Below are 15,815 nucleotides of genomic sequence, written 5' to 3'. Positions count from 1 at the left end.
CAACAAGATAGAGGAGGCCGCTATGTACATATACAAGCAACGCTATGGAGCGAAACCCTGGCACTCATGGCAGTGTACTCCCCGCCACTTCTCCTTAATGACCTGCTAACCGAAATTACCCACATCCTGGCAGCAAACACTGCAGACACATGGGTGTTAGGCAGGGACTTCAATGAAGTCATGAACAATATCCTCGATCGCACGCACTTGAGAACCCGGAATCCCGCCACCACCACCAAATTGGCTTCCTTTGCGTCAGCACTGGGCCTGTGCGACGCGTGGAGAGACCTGCATGCCGAAGCTCGACAGTATTCTTTTTCATTCTGGGGCACACGCCTCGATGTCCAGAATAGACTATTTCTTCTTACCATGCCAAAATATTCATAAAATATCCAGCGCATTCTTCCTCCTGCGGGGTATCTGTGACCACTCCCCACTGGTACTCGAACTGGAAACGGCAAGACCAGGACCGCCCCCCTTGTGGAGGCTGAACACCTACTACTTGGGGTTCCCGGACCTTCAGGAAAAGATGGAGGCAGCTACTTCCAACTATTTTGAGTTGAATGCAGGCTCGGTTGACGATCCCAACACACTATGGGAAGCGTACAAAACAGTCTTACGCCGTGAAATCATCTCATGGACCTCGGCAAAAAAGAAGGTACAACGCGAGAGAATCACCGAAGCCGAAAGCGAAGATCACATTGCCAGAGACACCCCGGAGACAAACAGAGCCCTTATAATGGCACAGCAGAAGCTCCATAATTTAGCCTTAGACTGTGCCAAAAAGGCACACATTGCTATGAAAGCACGGCTGTACGAGACGGGAGAAAAAGCAGGCAAAATTCTCGCGTGGCTGGAAAAGCGCGATGAAGGACAACCGAAGGTGAAGTGCATCAGAACCTTGAATACAGATCTTGTCTACTCCGATGCCGAGATTGCAGAGCGCTTTGCAGAATTCTACGAGGACCTTTACAAACCCCCCACCAACGCTGCAGTCAGCACCATACTGAACGACATTGACCTCCCAACACTTACCACAGAACAAGCTACCTCTCTAGACAACAAAATAACGGCTGACGAAATATCAACAGCCATTGCCCAACTCCAAACAGGCAAGACCCCAGGTCCCGAACACTCCCAGGCCAAGGGCGAACTTCCACCAGACCTCCGTAAAGCCACCATCGTAGTGATCCCCAAAAAGGGCAAACCCCCGGAGGAATGCACCTCCTACCGACCCATATCCCTAATCAACAGTGAAGCCAAAATACTAGCCAAAATACTAGCCAACAGGCTGCAATTGGTCATTACGTCACTGATCCATCCTGACCAATTTGGCTTCATGCCTCAAAGGTCCACGAGAATGAACATTTGCAGGCTGCACCTGGCCTGGTGAGAGCACCTGCGTTGCAACAATCACTTGCATTGTTCGCCATAGATTGCGAAAAAGCATTCTATTCAGTTTACTGGGAGGCCTTATGGGCAATAATGCGCAAGATGCAATTTGGGGAAACGTTCATAAAATGGATGCAACTCCTCTACAACAATCCAACGGCGGAGGTCAGAGTAAATGGGTGGCCCTCACGTAATATCCGATTAGGGAAAGGAACCAGACAAGGTTGCCCACTCTCGGCAATGGTGTTTGCACTGATAATGGAACCTCTGGCAGTCCTTCTGCGGGACACCACCACGTGGACTGGCTTCAGATGGGGGCCGAACTGGGAAGATGGGATATCCCTCTATGCGGATGACCTCTTAGTATATCTGGGCGACCCAGCGACCTCCTGCCCTGTGGTCACGCAACTGCTAACTAACTATGGAATCTTCAGTGGACTCAGAGTAAACTGGTCCAGATCTGTGCTGTTTCCGGTAAAAGGAGTAGACTGCATACCAGCATCGGGCTTCCCATATCAAGTAGAAACCACTCAGTTCCGCTACCTAGGCATTCTAATCACCAATGGGCTGGATAGCTATGTAAAACAAAACTTGCATCCACTAGTTAAAAGATACGAGCAAGATGCAGCCCACTGGCAAGCACTGCCACTGACATTGCTAGGCAGGGCGTCACTATTTAAGATGCTGGCCCTATCCCGGTTCTTATACATCCATCAAAACGCCCCTCTCCATGTCCCCACCGAAGAGTTCTGTAGAATAGATAGAACAACGCGTAAACTCCTTTGGGGTGGGAAACACCCGAGGATTGCCCTCAAAACTCTCCAGCGCTCAGTCTGGGAGGGGGGAATAGGACTTCCAAACATCCAGATCTACTACTGCGCGACACAGATGGTGACAGTCAATGATATATTGCACAGAGACCCGTCCATTCCCCATATAAAAGCTGAATTAGCTGCACGACATGGCATGTCCCCGATTGAAAGCCTCTACTGTAAACAGACTAGCCCTCCTGAACTGTCAAAGTACTGAAGTAATTGGATCCTGCATGAGTGAAGCTGGCCCACCTAGCCTCCAAAGCCTGCCTGCTCAACAATCCTGATATAATAAAACTATTGGCCAAGCAAACCCAAGGGGAAAGGGGAATGGATAACAAAACAAAGACAAGAACTCCCACTGCAGGTACTTCAGACTGTCTTCACTGGAAGGGTCTTTTGGATCAGTGGTTTTCCTAAAAGAAAACACAGCCTTAAGTAAAATATATTTAAACTTATGTTTTGACTATTCTATATTACTATAATATGTCTCTAGTTACCTGTTGCCTAAACTTGAATTGCCCTTAGGCTACTTCAGTAAGAAATGTTGCTGCTTTTGATGCGGTATATGAAGTTTTTTTCTCTTTCTTTTCTCTCTACATACAGCTTATCACTCTCTAAAACAAATAAATAGTGATACCCTTTATGTAGTTGTTACTCAGCCTTTTAATATTTCCTTTAGTGTATTTTTCTAAATAATATATTTATTAAATGTAAATACCTTGGATAACTTCCTGAAGAAATTCTAATATTCCGCTGGCTGGATCTTTGAAAAAATATTATAAAGTGTATTCTCTTTAAAAAAGTCTCCTTCGAAAAAAGCTTTAGTACAAAACTCTTGTTCATAACATTACTGACTAGCCTTGAATCCAAAGCGATTTGTCCAAATGAAAACCTTTATTCCTTTGAGTCCGTTACGAAGCGCGACACAGAGGAAAAAAATGATTCATCTCAAAAAGGCCGCAACGCACGCGCAACGTCGTAGGGTCCTTTTCTCTAACCGCGCGCATAGGATTCAATTATACGCTCCGGCTCCGTACGAATGCTCGAAACAAAATTACAAAACGTTAGAAAGGTTAAATAAGGTTAATAGAGATTAGACACGCAGCGAAAAACGATCCGCACGCCTAGTTAGTATTAGTTGGTTTTTCAAAAAATCTAAATTGAAAAAAAAAATGTAATACTTTTTCTTGAATCTTCAACTACTCTGGTTTGACCAAATATAATATAATTACTTGCCTTAAAAAAGTACCATGAATGAACTTGTAAAGTCTTAAGTTAAAATGTCTTTTGAGCAACACCTAATAGCTTTCTACATTAAACAACAGAATTGCACTTAGCTTAGTCCTTGTTCTTCAATTGGTTCCTCTGTTCAAACAACTGGTTCATCTGGAATACTCTGATGGTAGATTTCAGCAACTTCTTTCTTGACTGAGATTACTAAGGTAGAAATTGAACTAAACAAAGATTCTACACCTAGTGAAAGTACACTGTAGTTTTATTTTAACTGGAGCTAAAAAATGTACGACCTACTCTAATGAATACTTTAATGAAAGGCAATTTAGATTTGTAAGAAACATTCTAAGTGACATCACAATGCTGCCTGCTGCAAACTAAACCAATCACTATTGGGATAGTGTTCCTCCATCTTGGCTTGGGGACATGTCATCTTTCTAATGAAAGTTAGTTAAGGAACAAGAAAAAATTAACTTAACTAAAACAGAAAATGTTCTAGTTTCTAAACAGAATGTATTTAATATTCTAGGAACCTTGCTAATGTGAGGTACAGAATGTGAAAACCTGCACGATAGTGGCGCATACAGCCCTGGTGTGGAAGGAAGTCCACAAACACTTAGGATGGGACAACAAAATTACCCCAGTCCAACCCATCTGGAACAATGCTCACCTCTCGATCCTCAGCAATCTCCCGAAATGGTCAAACTGGGTAACAGCCGGCATACTGACCATTCAGCAGGTATTCGTGAACGATCAGTTGATACAGTTCCCCGAGCTCGTGGCAACATATGGCCTCCCGGACACTGAACACTTCCACTATGGACAATTACAACATGCCCTCACCATACATAGGGCCCAAATGGCGGACATGCCGGAATGTACGCCTATGGAAAGGAATATAGTCATAGACAGTGTGAACCACAAGGTCACGTGTACTATGTACAACGCTATCTCCTCATTTGCCACAAAAGAGCTGCTGAACCTGAAGATGAAATGGGAATGCGATGTGGGCCCAATATTACCTGAAGACTGGATCTCGACTCTGATGTATCCTAGAAACTCTGTCATCTCCGCAAGAATCAGACTTGTTCAATTGAAGATTCTTCATAGGATATATTATCCCCGAGTGGCCTTGTATAACTGGGGCAAAACCACCGACCCCAAATGCCTATGTTGCAAACAGGAAGAAGGGACCTTCTATCATATCCTCTGGCAATGTACACATATACAACACTTCTGGCATAAGTGTAGCGAAAGACCCACTAAAGTAATGTGCCGTCCGATCCCAACAGACCCTAAACTCCTCCTTTTGGGTATTGAAGATGCAGTAGACATGTCTCGCTTTGAAAAGCTTCTTCTCTCGTCAGCAACAGGAATTGCCAAAAGGAACATTGCACAATTGTGGGGCTTAGAAGTTACCCCGAAATATGACCAATGGATATCAGATGTGGACGCCATCATCCTAATGGAACGCCGAGTCTATCAAGCTAGAGGCTGTCTGGGCAAAGCAGATAGAATCTGGGGTAAATGGGAACAGACGTTATAACTCAGATCCAGAATGGACAACAAGCTTTGTTGCGCAATGCTGCCAAGGCCACGAACGATGACGTCACTTTTTGAGGCTGCTGAGAAAGACTAATACGTAAACGGCCATTTGCTGACCTGTATGCACCTATTTCTCACAACAACTGTGTCTCAACGTCCGCTTATATCAGATCATATCAGATTGTACTACTCTGCCTTTTGTATGCAAAGTTATATGGTTATGTTTTGTATGTTTTTGTATTATCGCACAAAATGCAATAAAATGTGTTATTAAAAAAAAACTCTCCAGGCCCTACGGATGGTGGTGGTGGTTGGGGAGCTGCAGTGGCCATAGCAGATGCCATTCTGTCTCCAATACATTTTCTACAAAGAAAACCAACAGGTACTCTCTCCTGGACAGCCAGACTTAGAATGAGGAAGAGCAATGGGAGGATCCTTTCACCTGTCCACAAACTGCAAGACTGTCCGCGGACTATTGAGCCACAAACGGGGTTTATAAAGTTATAAAAAGTTGCCAGTTCAACTAAGACACAGTCTAGGAGCTCTGCAAGTGTTAAGTTTCAGCTTAAAACATCCTAAAACATGTCCAGGGGTATGGACACTGTCCGCAAACACCTCTGTCATGCTGCACAGGAGCAGTCACATGATGATGTTCCCGGACGTCCAGGGACACGACGGCTGTCCTACGAACAACTATTGGGCGGGAGACGATATACGCATGCTTGCCAGTGCCTGCAGGACAGGGGCAGAGACCTGAACTCATTAAAAGTGTGACACATGCAAGCGGACATGCCCGCACAGGCATGGTGTCTGGGGGCACAGTGAGATGAAGTGCACATACATGCCAGTGTCCACAGGACAGGGGCAGAGTCCCCAAACTAATTAAAAGTGTGACATGTGAGAGCGGACACTTCCAGGCAGGCGCAGTATCCGGGGGCACCACCATTTTGGTTACAGACAACCCGGACAGTCGCATAGTCCATTGACTCATAATTGGGCTTTTTTTCTTTAAATTGCAGCAAGATTGTACACACATATATATTGAAAAAAACAAACATTCAGTTATTCAATTAGCAATTTTAGGTCGTATGTTGGGAACTAGGATTGTCTGCACACAGTCCACAAACATGCCCGGTGTGCAACTTTTGCTGTGCAGATGCATTGTCCACGGCACAAGATAGTTTGAATGGTTGGAACCTTGCCATTGGTGGGTTGGGAGCAACTGCAGCTCAGATCTAGGATAAAACAAGGACTCTTGAGATCATTGTTGGAGCCAAGTCCTCTATGAAGGAGAGCAGCCTGCTGAAGACCAGGAACTTGTAGTTGGAAGATTGGCAGCAGCCCTTTCCTTAATTGCCCAGCAAAGCTCTGTCTCTCTGCAGATCTTCTGAAGTCCTTCCTAGTGATTCGACCATTGGACCAGTGGGAATAACCATCTCTGCTCAAGGTTCCAGCTGCAGGAAGTGCTTGGAACAGTCCTATATCCGGCATGTAGACTACCAAGACATTCGCCTGGGCTCATTTTTTGCCAATGTCGCTACCCCGAGTTCAGCCTTGGGATCCTCAGCAAATCCTAGGCTTTTGGATCAAGAATAATTTCCTTGCAGTTGCAGCTCTTTACCATGAATGGGGGCCTTGCATAACCAGTTTCTTTGATCTCGCCATGAGGATCCCCATACGCCATTATGTCCAAGTGGCCATCACTGTTCCCCATCTGCATCGCATCCCAGAAGTCCTTCTAAGTTTGTTGCTGGAGTGTTGGTCACAAAGTCGGTGTGGCCTGAGTGTCCAGTCAGACCAAAGACCCGATGTCAAAGTGACATCTGCCCACCTGGCACCTGGGCTTCCTCCAATGAAATCAAGGGACAAATCCAGAAGGCACGTCAAATTCCAGAACTTCCACTGTGGTCCGGAGTGAATTGGAGTACAGGGGATGAGTAAACATACCTGGTCTGGTTGCCCTGTCTCCATAGAGTTGAATGGACATGAAGTCCTAGACCTTTCTCTACTTTGCCTAGCAATGGACAGTGGTGTTTTAGACTAGTATCCTCCCCTAGGTCTCTGCTAAAATGATTGGATTGGGAGAGGCTCATTTAAAGACTTTCTCCTTATTTTTCTCAACTTTGAAACATTACAACTACTTGTAGGTGCAAGCCAACACTTGTGCAATCTTCCTAAAAATATTCCTAGCTTCTTGAAAAGACTTATATTCGGGCCTGTGACTCCAAGGGCATGAGGCCTATTCTTTTCTAGCTATGGAAGGACTTCCTAAGGTTGGAACCTTAAATCTAAGACTTTGTATAGTTTTTGCTAACTTCTTTATTCTAAACGTATGATTTGTAAAAGTATTGATTACTTACCTGGTTCTATTTCTTTATTCACAGGCTTTGCTGCACTTAGAGTTGAAAAGGAGTTCTAACTGTATTTAAAAGGAAGTGGTAGTGCTCTTAGTAAAGCACATTAAGGTGAATGTATATATATTGGTGGTGAATGTTTTGGTATGTTACTTACCTGTGTACCTGTGTTTTTTCATTGATAAGAGTTGTCAAAACCCTAAATAAATAACTGTATTTTTCATATATTGTGATCATTAAAAAGAGTGCTCTATGTGTGCATGCTGAACCCTTCACCACTCTCTCACCATCCTAAGTTTCAACCTTGCTGTTCAGTCACACTACCCATATAAAATGTGGTTAGACATGAGTCTTTGTCCCTGTTTATCAGAAAAGGGTGGTCTGTCAGAATCTGTCCTGTGATAAGTCAGAATCAAGAGATGGATAAGGTGGCATTTTGGGTAAAGAAGTTATTTATTTGCACATGGAAAAAACCTAAGCTGTCCACAATGTTTCTTGGCCCTACTAAAATAGTCTAAAAGAGTGCTTGTCAGGATGCCCTACGAAATAATCCATATCCGCCCTCTAGAAATATATTCTAGCCTGACCAAAGAATAGATGGGTGGCTGGTTTCCGCCCCCACTGTGATGTCTCTATATCAGAATGGGGTTTCTTGCCCTGTTGCACAGTGGAGATAAAGGAACCAAATTACTCTTTCACCTTTTCCTCCTTGGGTTTCATATCAGTCTTTGGTTAGTCTGTCTGTCTCTCTCTCTCTCTCTCTCTCTCTCTCTCTCTCTCTCTCTTTCTCTCTCTCTCTCCTTCTCTCCATCTCCTTCTCTCCTTCTCTCTCTCTCTCTCTACCTGGATTGAGAGGCACTTCGTCTCAATCTTAGGTCGTCTTCCACCCTTGTAAACCACACTCTCCTTGGGCCACTCACCAGGGAATCTCGAGGTGTTTTCACCACTCAGCTACCTCCTGTTTTTTTTTACCCTTCCCTAAGGACTCTGGCCACACACCTCACATTAGGGGTTTGGATTCTCTCAGCCCACCTCAAGGTTCAGTTTGCGTCTCCCCACTTTGCGGTTGGATCTCTCTCTGCCTTGGGGTCTGATTTATTTTACCCTCCCTTGAGGTCTGGTTGCTCTCAGCCCACCTTGTAGTTGGATTTCTGTCACCCCCACCTTGGGGCCTGTATGCCCCCACTGCACCCTAAGATCTCTTTGCTCTCACTCAGCACTGGAGTCCGGTTGCTCTGACCCCACCTTTGGGTATGATTTCTGTCACACCGCCATGGGGTTTGGTTGCTCTCACCCGACCTTGTGGTCTGGCCATTCCACCCTCCTCCCAGCTCATGGAGAAACCGCATATATTCTGTCTCCATGCAGTGCTCCTCTGGGTAGGCATTTACATAGGCTGATGTGGTTTCTTCCTTACAACTTTCTCCAGGTGTTCCTCATCTTATGGAGCTGGCTCTCCCTTCCCAGTGTCTTCCTGCAGGGTTTCGGTATCAGTTCCACGTTTTGCTACTTCTTCATGGTTCCAGTGTTCTCCACTGTGGGAGACTCTCCTGGCCCAGGCCCCTATGGTCCAAGCAGCACGAGGATTGCAGAGAGTTCTGCGGGCTTGTCTGTGGGCCGATGTGCCACACTGATTGTGTGCTCGCCCGTCTGCCATGCATCTGAGGAGGATGTCTCTCTTCCTGTGCAGTTCCAAGGGCTTCTCTCCTTCCTAGGTCTAATACTGATTGGGTCTTTATCTTCCACGCAATGAGTGGGTGGGCGTATCTCCATTTATCCATTCCGAGTTGAGGACGGTGCCTAAAAATAGTCCAAAACCATACCAGATATTGGTGATGGAATCAGTAAGTCATTATACAAGTTAACTCCCATGTACCCAGCAAAGCTATTAGATTCCTGAGACAAGGGAGGATGACACATATCCATATTTAGGGATTTCTTGTGTTCCTCTAAGGGCTTTGATCCCCAGTGGGATCCTGTTAACCTTAGGTGACTCAGCTTGTTTGTCCCAAAGGCAGCAAGGTAACGGATTCCCTGGATTTCTCGCAGTACCCAGGGCTGATTCTGAAAATCCATCTTAACAGTTGCCAACACTAATCAGACTGACAACTAAATATCTAATGATCATTGTTGCCAGGATCATCTCTGAATGTGTTTTTAGTGCAGCTGGGCTACTAATGATGAATCAGTCAGCCAAAACTACAGGAATCCTAGCCAGGTTGAAGATGATCCTGCACTTCATACCACACACATGTGCTGTTCCAGGGAATGGAGACTTGGAGCAAGCACATCTGGGATATTTTGAACATATTCTTGCTGCTGATGACTAAGATGAGTATGGCACACATGATGGCAACAGCATCCACTAGTGCTGCTTGGGTCTGCTGCAGCACTAGGAATGTTACTATCTATATTGAGTAAAGTCAGATGTGTGAGTTATTAATTTCCCAAATATTTTAGTTACATACGAATAATTATCTTTTTTGGAATGCGTTATGGTTCAATGAGAATAAAGAGGTTACCACTGACTATACACATCACAGAGCACAACAGAAAAATACCAACTACCTAGGCTTGAGAGTGTTTGTTCCATCAAAAGGATGATTCCAGCAGTACTCACTCATGTACTGTACTTTGAACATCTATGTTCTATGTTTGGATCATTTGACTACAGCTTTTATATAATTTATTTGTCAATGCTCACTGCACTTAACCCAAAAGTGAGTATTTCATCTAATGGACTCAGTGAAGTTGTGCGGAAACAGCAATGTAACATATGTACTCACCTCAGAAACGGAACATGTCAGCCTTTAAAAGCTACAATAGAAGATAGCAACATGTACTATTACTACAGACCAAAAACCCACATGATGTAGGTCCTACGTCACCCAAACTTTGAGCAATTGCTCACTTGTACACTGTGACACTGGGATAGTGGCTCCAATGAGCCAAACAACATAACATGGCAAATGGCTAAAAGGGGTTCAAACAAAGATTCATTACATAAAAGCTGTTACCTCACTGCAGCAACACACGGTTGAAGCAAATGGAAAAACATTGCCCCACTTTCCAGTCACAAATAAATAACCACAAGAAAATTCACAAAAAGGAAAAACATAGAAAGGTAAAAATGGAAATTATGAAAGGCCATGTCTGTGGAAGCCCTTTCAAACCCTTCTTCCACATGCCCAATCATGGCTTTCTTATAGTCCTGGAATTTACCATGTATTTTATTATACAGTCCCGGAAGGCTGTGGTGGCGGAGCTGACATATTGGTGCCTGGGCCAGTTGGGTCAATGCGAGCTGCTATCTCTTCTTCAGGTAGAGTTGCTGCACCCCTGCAAACTTCCTTTGGCACAGAGATTTCCCAGCGCTGCTGGAAGTTCCCAACTTCTGCTCCTGATTTCTATCTGAGAAAAGGAAACACATATATATGGGCATGCTGGAAAGGAACGCTATCAAACCTAGGCCTACAACAGAAGCAGAAGGAGGTGATAAATGAGAGAATGGTAATTGATAATACTCTGCATTATTTAACTTGTAACTTACTTATAAAAATGAAACTCTCAAAACTTAGTTCAAACTCTAAAATCTAACTCTAACTCCATCTCTAAACTCTAAAGTGTAAACACTCAAAACAGAAAACATTCTAAACTGTAAATCTCTAAATTGCAAACTATCTGTACATTCTAATCCAATGATCACTTCTAAACTATATTATATACACCAAATTATACAACATACAATGTATACAATGTGTAGGGATATCAGTGTCAAAATGATAAGTGTTCCAATAACAGTTCAAATATCCTTTCATCCCTTGGTTTGCAGCGGGGTTACCTTCACCAAGGTTCACGATAATTCACAATGCAAAGGGGTTCCCTTTCCCAAGGTTTGAGATAGTTCAAAATGTAAATAGGTTCCCTGCCCCAAGCTTTAAGTCTTTCAATTTCTTCAAAATATGATTATTTGTGATATGTGCTAGTTCTACTGGTTTGCTTACTTTTCACCAACTTCACAAATTACAGTTCCTTAATTTCAATTCACACAAAAGTTCCTTTATATTCAATCAATTGGTGGTATTTTAAGGTTGCTTTTCTATAGGTAGGTGTTCTTGGTCTAGGAGCAGTTATCGAACCACCCGGTCCACCCATTACTGGTCACACAACTGACACACCTTGCTTGCTTATTCTTCTTTGTGTGCACTTTGCCACTGTTCTAACTTTACAGTGCTGCTTGGTTTATTCTCATTTCACATGCTCATGATGCTTTGCCACTATTCACTTGCTGCACTTTCACATTCTCCTATGGCTCTTGCCAATGCTTGTTCTCTCATGTTACACAGTTCCTTAATAACATTCAATTCCACAAAACCTCTTTCATTCAGATCGGTATTCAACAGTACTTGCTTTCGTTCAGATCGGTATTCAAAAGTGCATACTTTCATTCAGGTCAGTATTCAAAAGTGCTTGCTTTCATTTGGATTGGTATTTAAAAGTTCTCACAGGTTTGACATGCCGTAAAAGTGTTCCCCTGCCTAGGTTGACTCACCAGTTGGAGCTTACAGTGATCCAGAGAGGCATCCAGCCACCACAAGCTCTCTCTCTCATGCAGCGCTTCACTGTGTCTCCACAGTAACTCTCTGTGGCTTCGCTCCTGCCACTGATGCATATCTTGCAGCTCAGGCCTCAATCTGAATCTTTGCCCTGTCATGTGGGCTCCTTTTTTGTAGTCCACCACGGGCCTCCTCCAGCTTCCTTCAGCCTTGCCTCCCGCTGCATAGACTCTACATCTAACTGAGGTTCTCAAGAACTGTGTCTGCCACGCCGCCTTCCAGAAGAGGTCTGCGCTCCTCCAGCAGTCCCTAGATCTGCTTCCACAGCGGACACCATTTTCCCCCGTTCTTGTTGATTTTAAATCTCCCGCCAGATTGATTGGTCCAAAAAGGACTAGAGCACTCATTGTCGGCTTGTCTCCTCCTCATCCCAGTACCTAACTGTTGTGTGTACATGTGTGAGTCAATGAAAAGAGGATGTATCACTCTGGCACGTCTCTTCCTCATCCCAGTACCTAACTGGTGTCTATTGGGGTGTGATTTACAGGCAAAATATGGAAGGGACTGACAATAGCCTATAAAGGCCTGAGGGATGGCATACTCATTATGGAAGGGAAATGGGAAATACCATGTCTCACCCAAGGGTGTCTCACAACCTCTCCCCAAGTCTTCTCCACCCAGGTAGCCCTCCCTAGCATATCCACCCCCAAGGTCAGCATCAGTAGCAACGGCCTTTCCCTGGCCACCTGGGAGGAGGATATCCAGGGAAAAGAAGTGAGGACGCCCTCAGATTCCTCACAATGGGCTGCCAATTCCAGCTGTATAATGCGCACTGTGCATGGATACATTACCACAAATATAGCTATGCATCGTTTGTTCTCAGCTACATTTACTTTAGCCAGTAATGAAGTTTTCAAATGTGTTTATAAGTGTAATGCTCCGCTGAATGCACTTTAGCAAGTAACAATGTGAATGGGGTTCTGATTCTCAATTCTTCAGCACAGATGCATTGTTTTGAACTAATTCACACACATACATGTGTGCAATGATTTTTTACTGCAAATATAATCAGCAAGCTTTTTCATCTGTTAAAATGTTGATATAAATAATGGAAAAAAGCATTGGCACCAGCGTAGGAGAAAAAAAAGTAACTGCAAAGTCAGGAACTGCTTAAAAGCTTGCTGGTGAAAAACATTGTTTGCATGCCCCTGCTGAAAAATAGGTCCCTTCAGTGTACAAAAGGTAGTTGCTGGTGAGTGCATAAGGGGCCTATGGCTGGAGTGGCACTTCATCTCTGTTCTTTTTACCTGCTCCTTGTCCCTGATTATTAGCTAGTCCTCTACAAACACATCTACACAGATCATCTCGCTGCAGGACTGTGAAAGGAGAACGCTCTGAATAGGAGGGAAATAATATGCAGAATAATCATTAACAGCTTTTAACAGAAGCAGCTTTTAGAAGAAGCTACAACCGGGAACGCATGTATTCCACAGCCTAGATGTTGATTCTCGTTCTTGCCGCGAATGCACAAGAAAGCTAAAAATAGAAACTGCGAGATGCTTTATAATAGAGACCATCTTTGGGAAAATAAAATGGATTTCACTAAAAGGATCCCTCCCAGATAAATACCTTACCAGGCAATTAGGCAAATGCAAACAATTAACCTTCTTGATAAAATATCTCCGAATGTCTGCGTTCACCTGCTTGTGATTATTATCGAATTTGGATGGCACTTCACTTGGAGAGAAGACACACCCCATCAAAGCCCCACATTGAATGGGATGCTGGGACACTGAGCTAGGAAGTACGAGGCGCATGGCCTCGTAGTTGAGGGGCATATATAATTCTGTGGGATTTTCAATGAAGGGATGTTATGAATACCGGGGGTGCATTACAAATGATGCATATAATCTTGTATTACCAGGTGTTTTGTCTAAATTTGTGGCACAGGGTCTGTGTGATACACCATACACAAGAAGGTGGATGAGCTCATCCAGCTAAGTCTGCTGCTCTCGACGTGAGCTCTTGTGGAGCTTATTCATTTGATTAGATATACTATTGATACAAAACTTTACAAAGATTCTCATCCAACTGTGCGTTCATTTACACCTAAGGGTTGATGTCCAAAGTGGAATTAGAAAAACCTCTCAGACCTAATGTTAAAAAATAGTTCTTGAGTCGTTAGTTTCGGAAACTGCTAGGTATTCATCAAACAGGAAGCTGATTTGTTCAATATTTGTATGGTTGTTTTAATGCCAATGCATTTCGGAGCGAATCTCCTTCTTCAGGGCGTTAACAACACTTTTATATTCAAAATCAGATATCATAATGAATAAACAAATCAAAAAGGTTACAACAAAGGATATATTCGTCCCATGTAAGGGAAATCATAATCTAATGTGGTTTCAGAAAGAAAGAAAATTCAGACATTACATCAATCCATGTATGTCAAATATCACGGTCCGCCATTTTGAAGATCATCAATCAATGTATGATAGGTAAATTAAAATGTACATACCCAATGAAGGTAATTCCCAATAGACAGAAGGTTAAGGTTATGAGGGGAAAACAACAACATGGCATCTTCGTTAGATTAATGTTACTTAATGGTTGTACAAATGAACTAGCGAATTTATAGTGTTGCGCATATCTAAAATGCACTAAAATTACCTTCGTAATGTCCTATGGTGCCTAACACCATTGTGGGGTAGAAAACCCTCTGTATTCAATGATCCAGTCGTCTGTGATCTAAATAAAAATAATGAAACCTTAATGATTTACTATTCATCATTGTGGGCGACTCGTGCGCAAATTTGTATTCCTTTAAGTGTGGATCTGAGGCTTACCCGTCAGAGTGTGCTCTTCTGTGTCTTCTCACTCTGTGGCCGTATCTACTCCGCTAACGTTCTGCAGCGTGGGGAAAGTTGCAGCAAGCCCGTGCCGTGAAAGGAAATATTTGTATACCAGTTCCTATGGCAACCCCGTTATGCGTGCGCTATCACGTGGCGGGAGACCTGCGTAGCGACGCCTTGCGTCCCACATCTCCATGGAAACGGGGAGACGGGATGAACGCGGTGCCGGATTCAGTGAAATTTGATTGGTACTTACTCTGCTATTCTCGATCGCTAATCTATTCTTGTTTAGAGAAAACATTGCACATTTATTCAAAATGTATGACCTATATGGAAGTAGTGAACCAGTTAGCGCACATGTTCCTATGGCAACCCAGATCTGCGTGTGCTAATGCTAGGCTCGTGGCCTGCGTAGCAACGCCTCGCGTCCCGTGTCCCCGTGGGAACGGGGAGACGGGACGGTTGGGGTGTACATCTGATTGGAATTACGTGGTCTCTCTCACCGTTGATGGTGATCGCTTGTCTATTCTCATAGATGTTTCGTTGAGCGTTAAACTCGGGATATGCTCGAGAGTGTTGTAACACGTATTGACATAACTAAATTCGCGTTCATAGTACTTTTAACACACTGAATATTAACCTCATCATAATATCCATACATTGGAAGTAACAAACAATCAAAGTGAGTAATCAATGCATTATACATATACAGCAATAATCTTTTTTGTAAGTCCTGTATAATGGCAAATATCTCTTTCATTTTATCAATACTTCGCTTATTTCATTATTTTAATTAAAGCCAATCCTCGGACAATATGCCCAGAGGGTCTGTGTGAAGTCATTAATCCAAAATGCTAGAATTTATGAATCAGAATTTGATCTATAACTCCTTTCAGATTGATCCAATAATATACTCTCTAAGGACCCTTTTTGTTCACCATAAAAACTGAACAAAGACGGTCCTTAAAATAATGTGTATCTCTTATTGTTTAGAAATTTCTGTTCACAATTCGTTTTTCATGACTTCTAACATTGTTTTCCTTCTATTTTGTTTCACATTCTGGTAAT

Source organism: Ambystoma mexicanum, chromosome 6q (assembly GCF_040938575.1).
Source record: "Ambystoma mexicanum isolate Mex_15411 chromosome 6q, UKY_AmexF1_1, whole genome shotgun sequence".
In the NCBI taxonomy this organism is placed as follows: domain Eukaryota; kingdom Metazoa; phylum Chordata; class Amphibia; order Caudata; family Ambystomatidae; genus Ambystoma; species Ambystoma mexicanum.
This window is presented reverse-complemented; position numbering follows the sequence as displayed.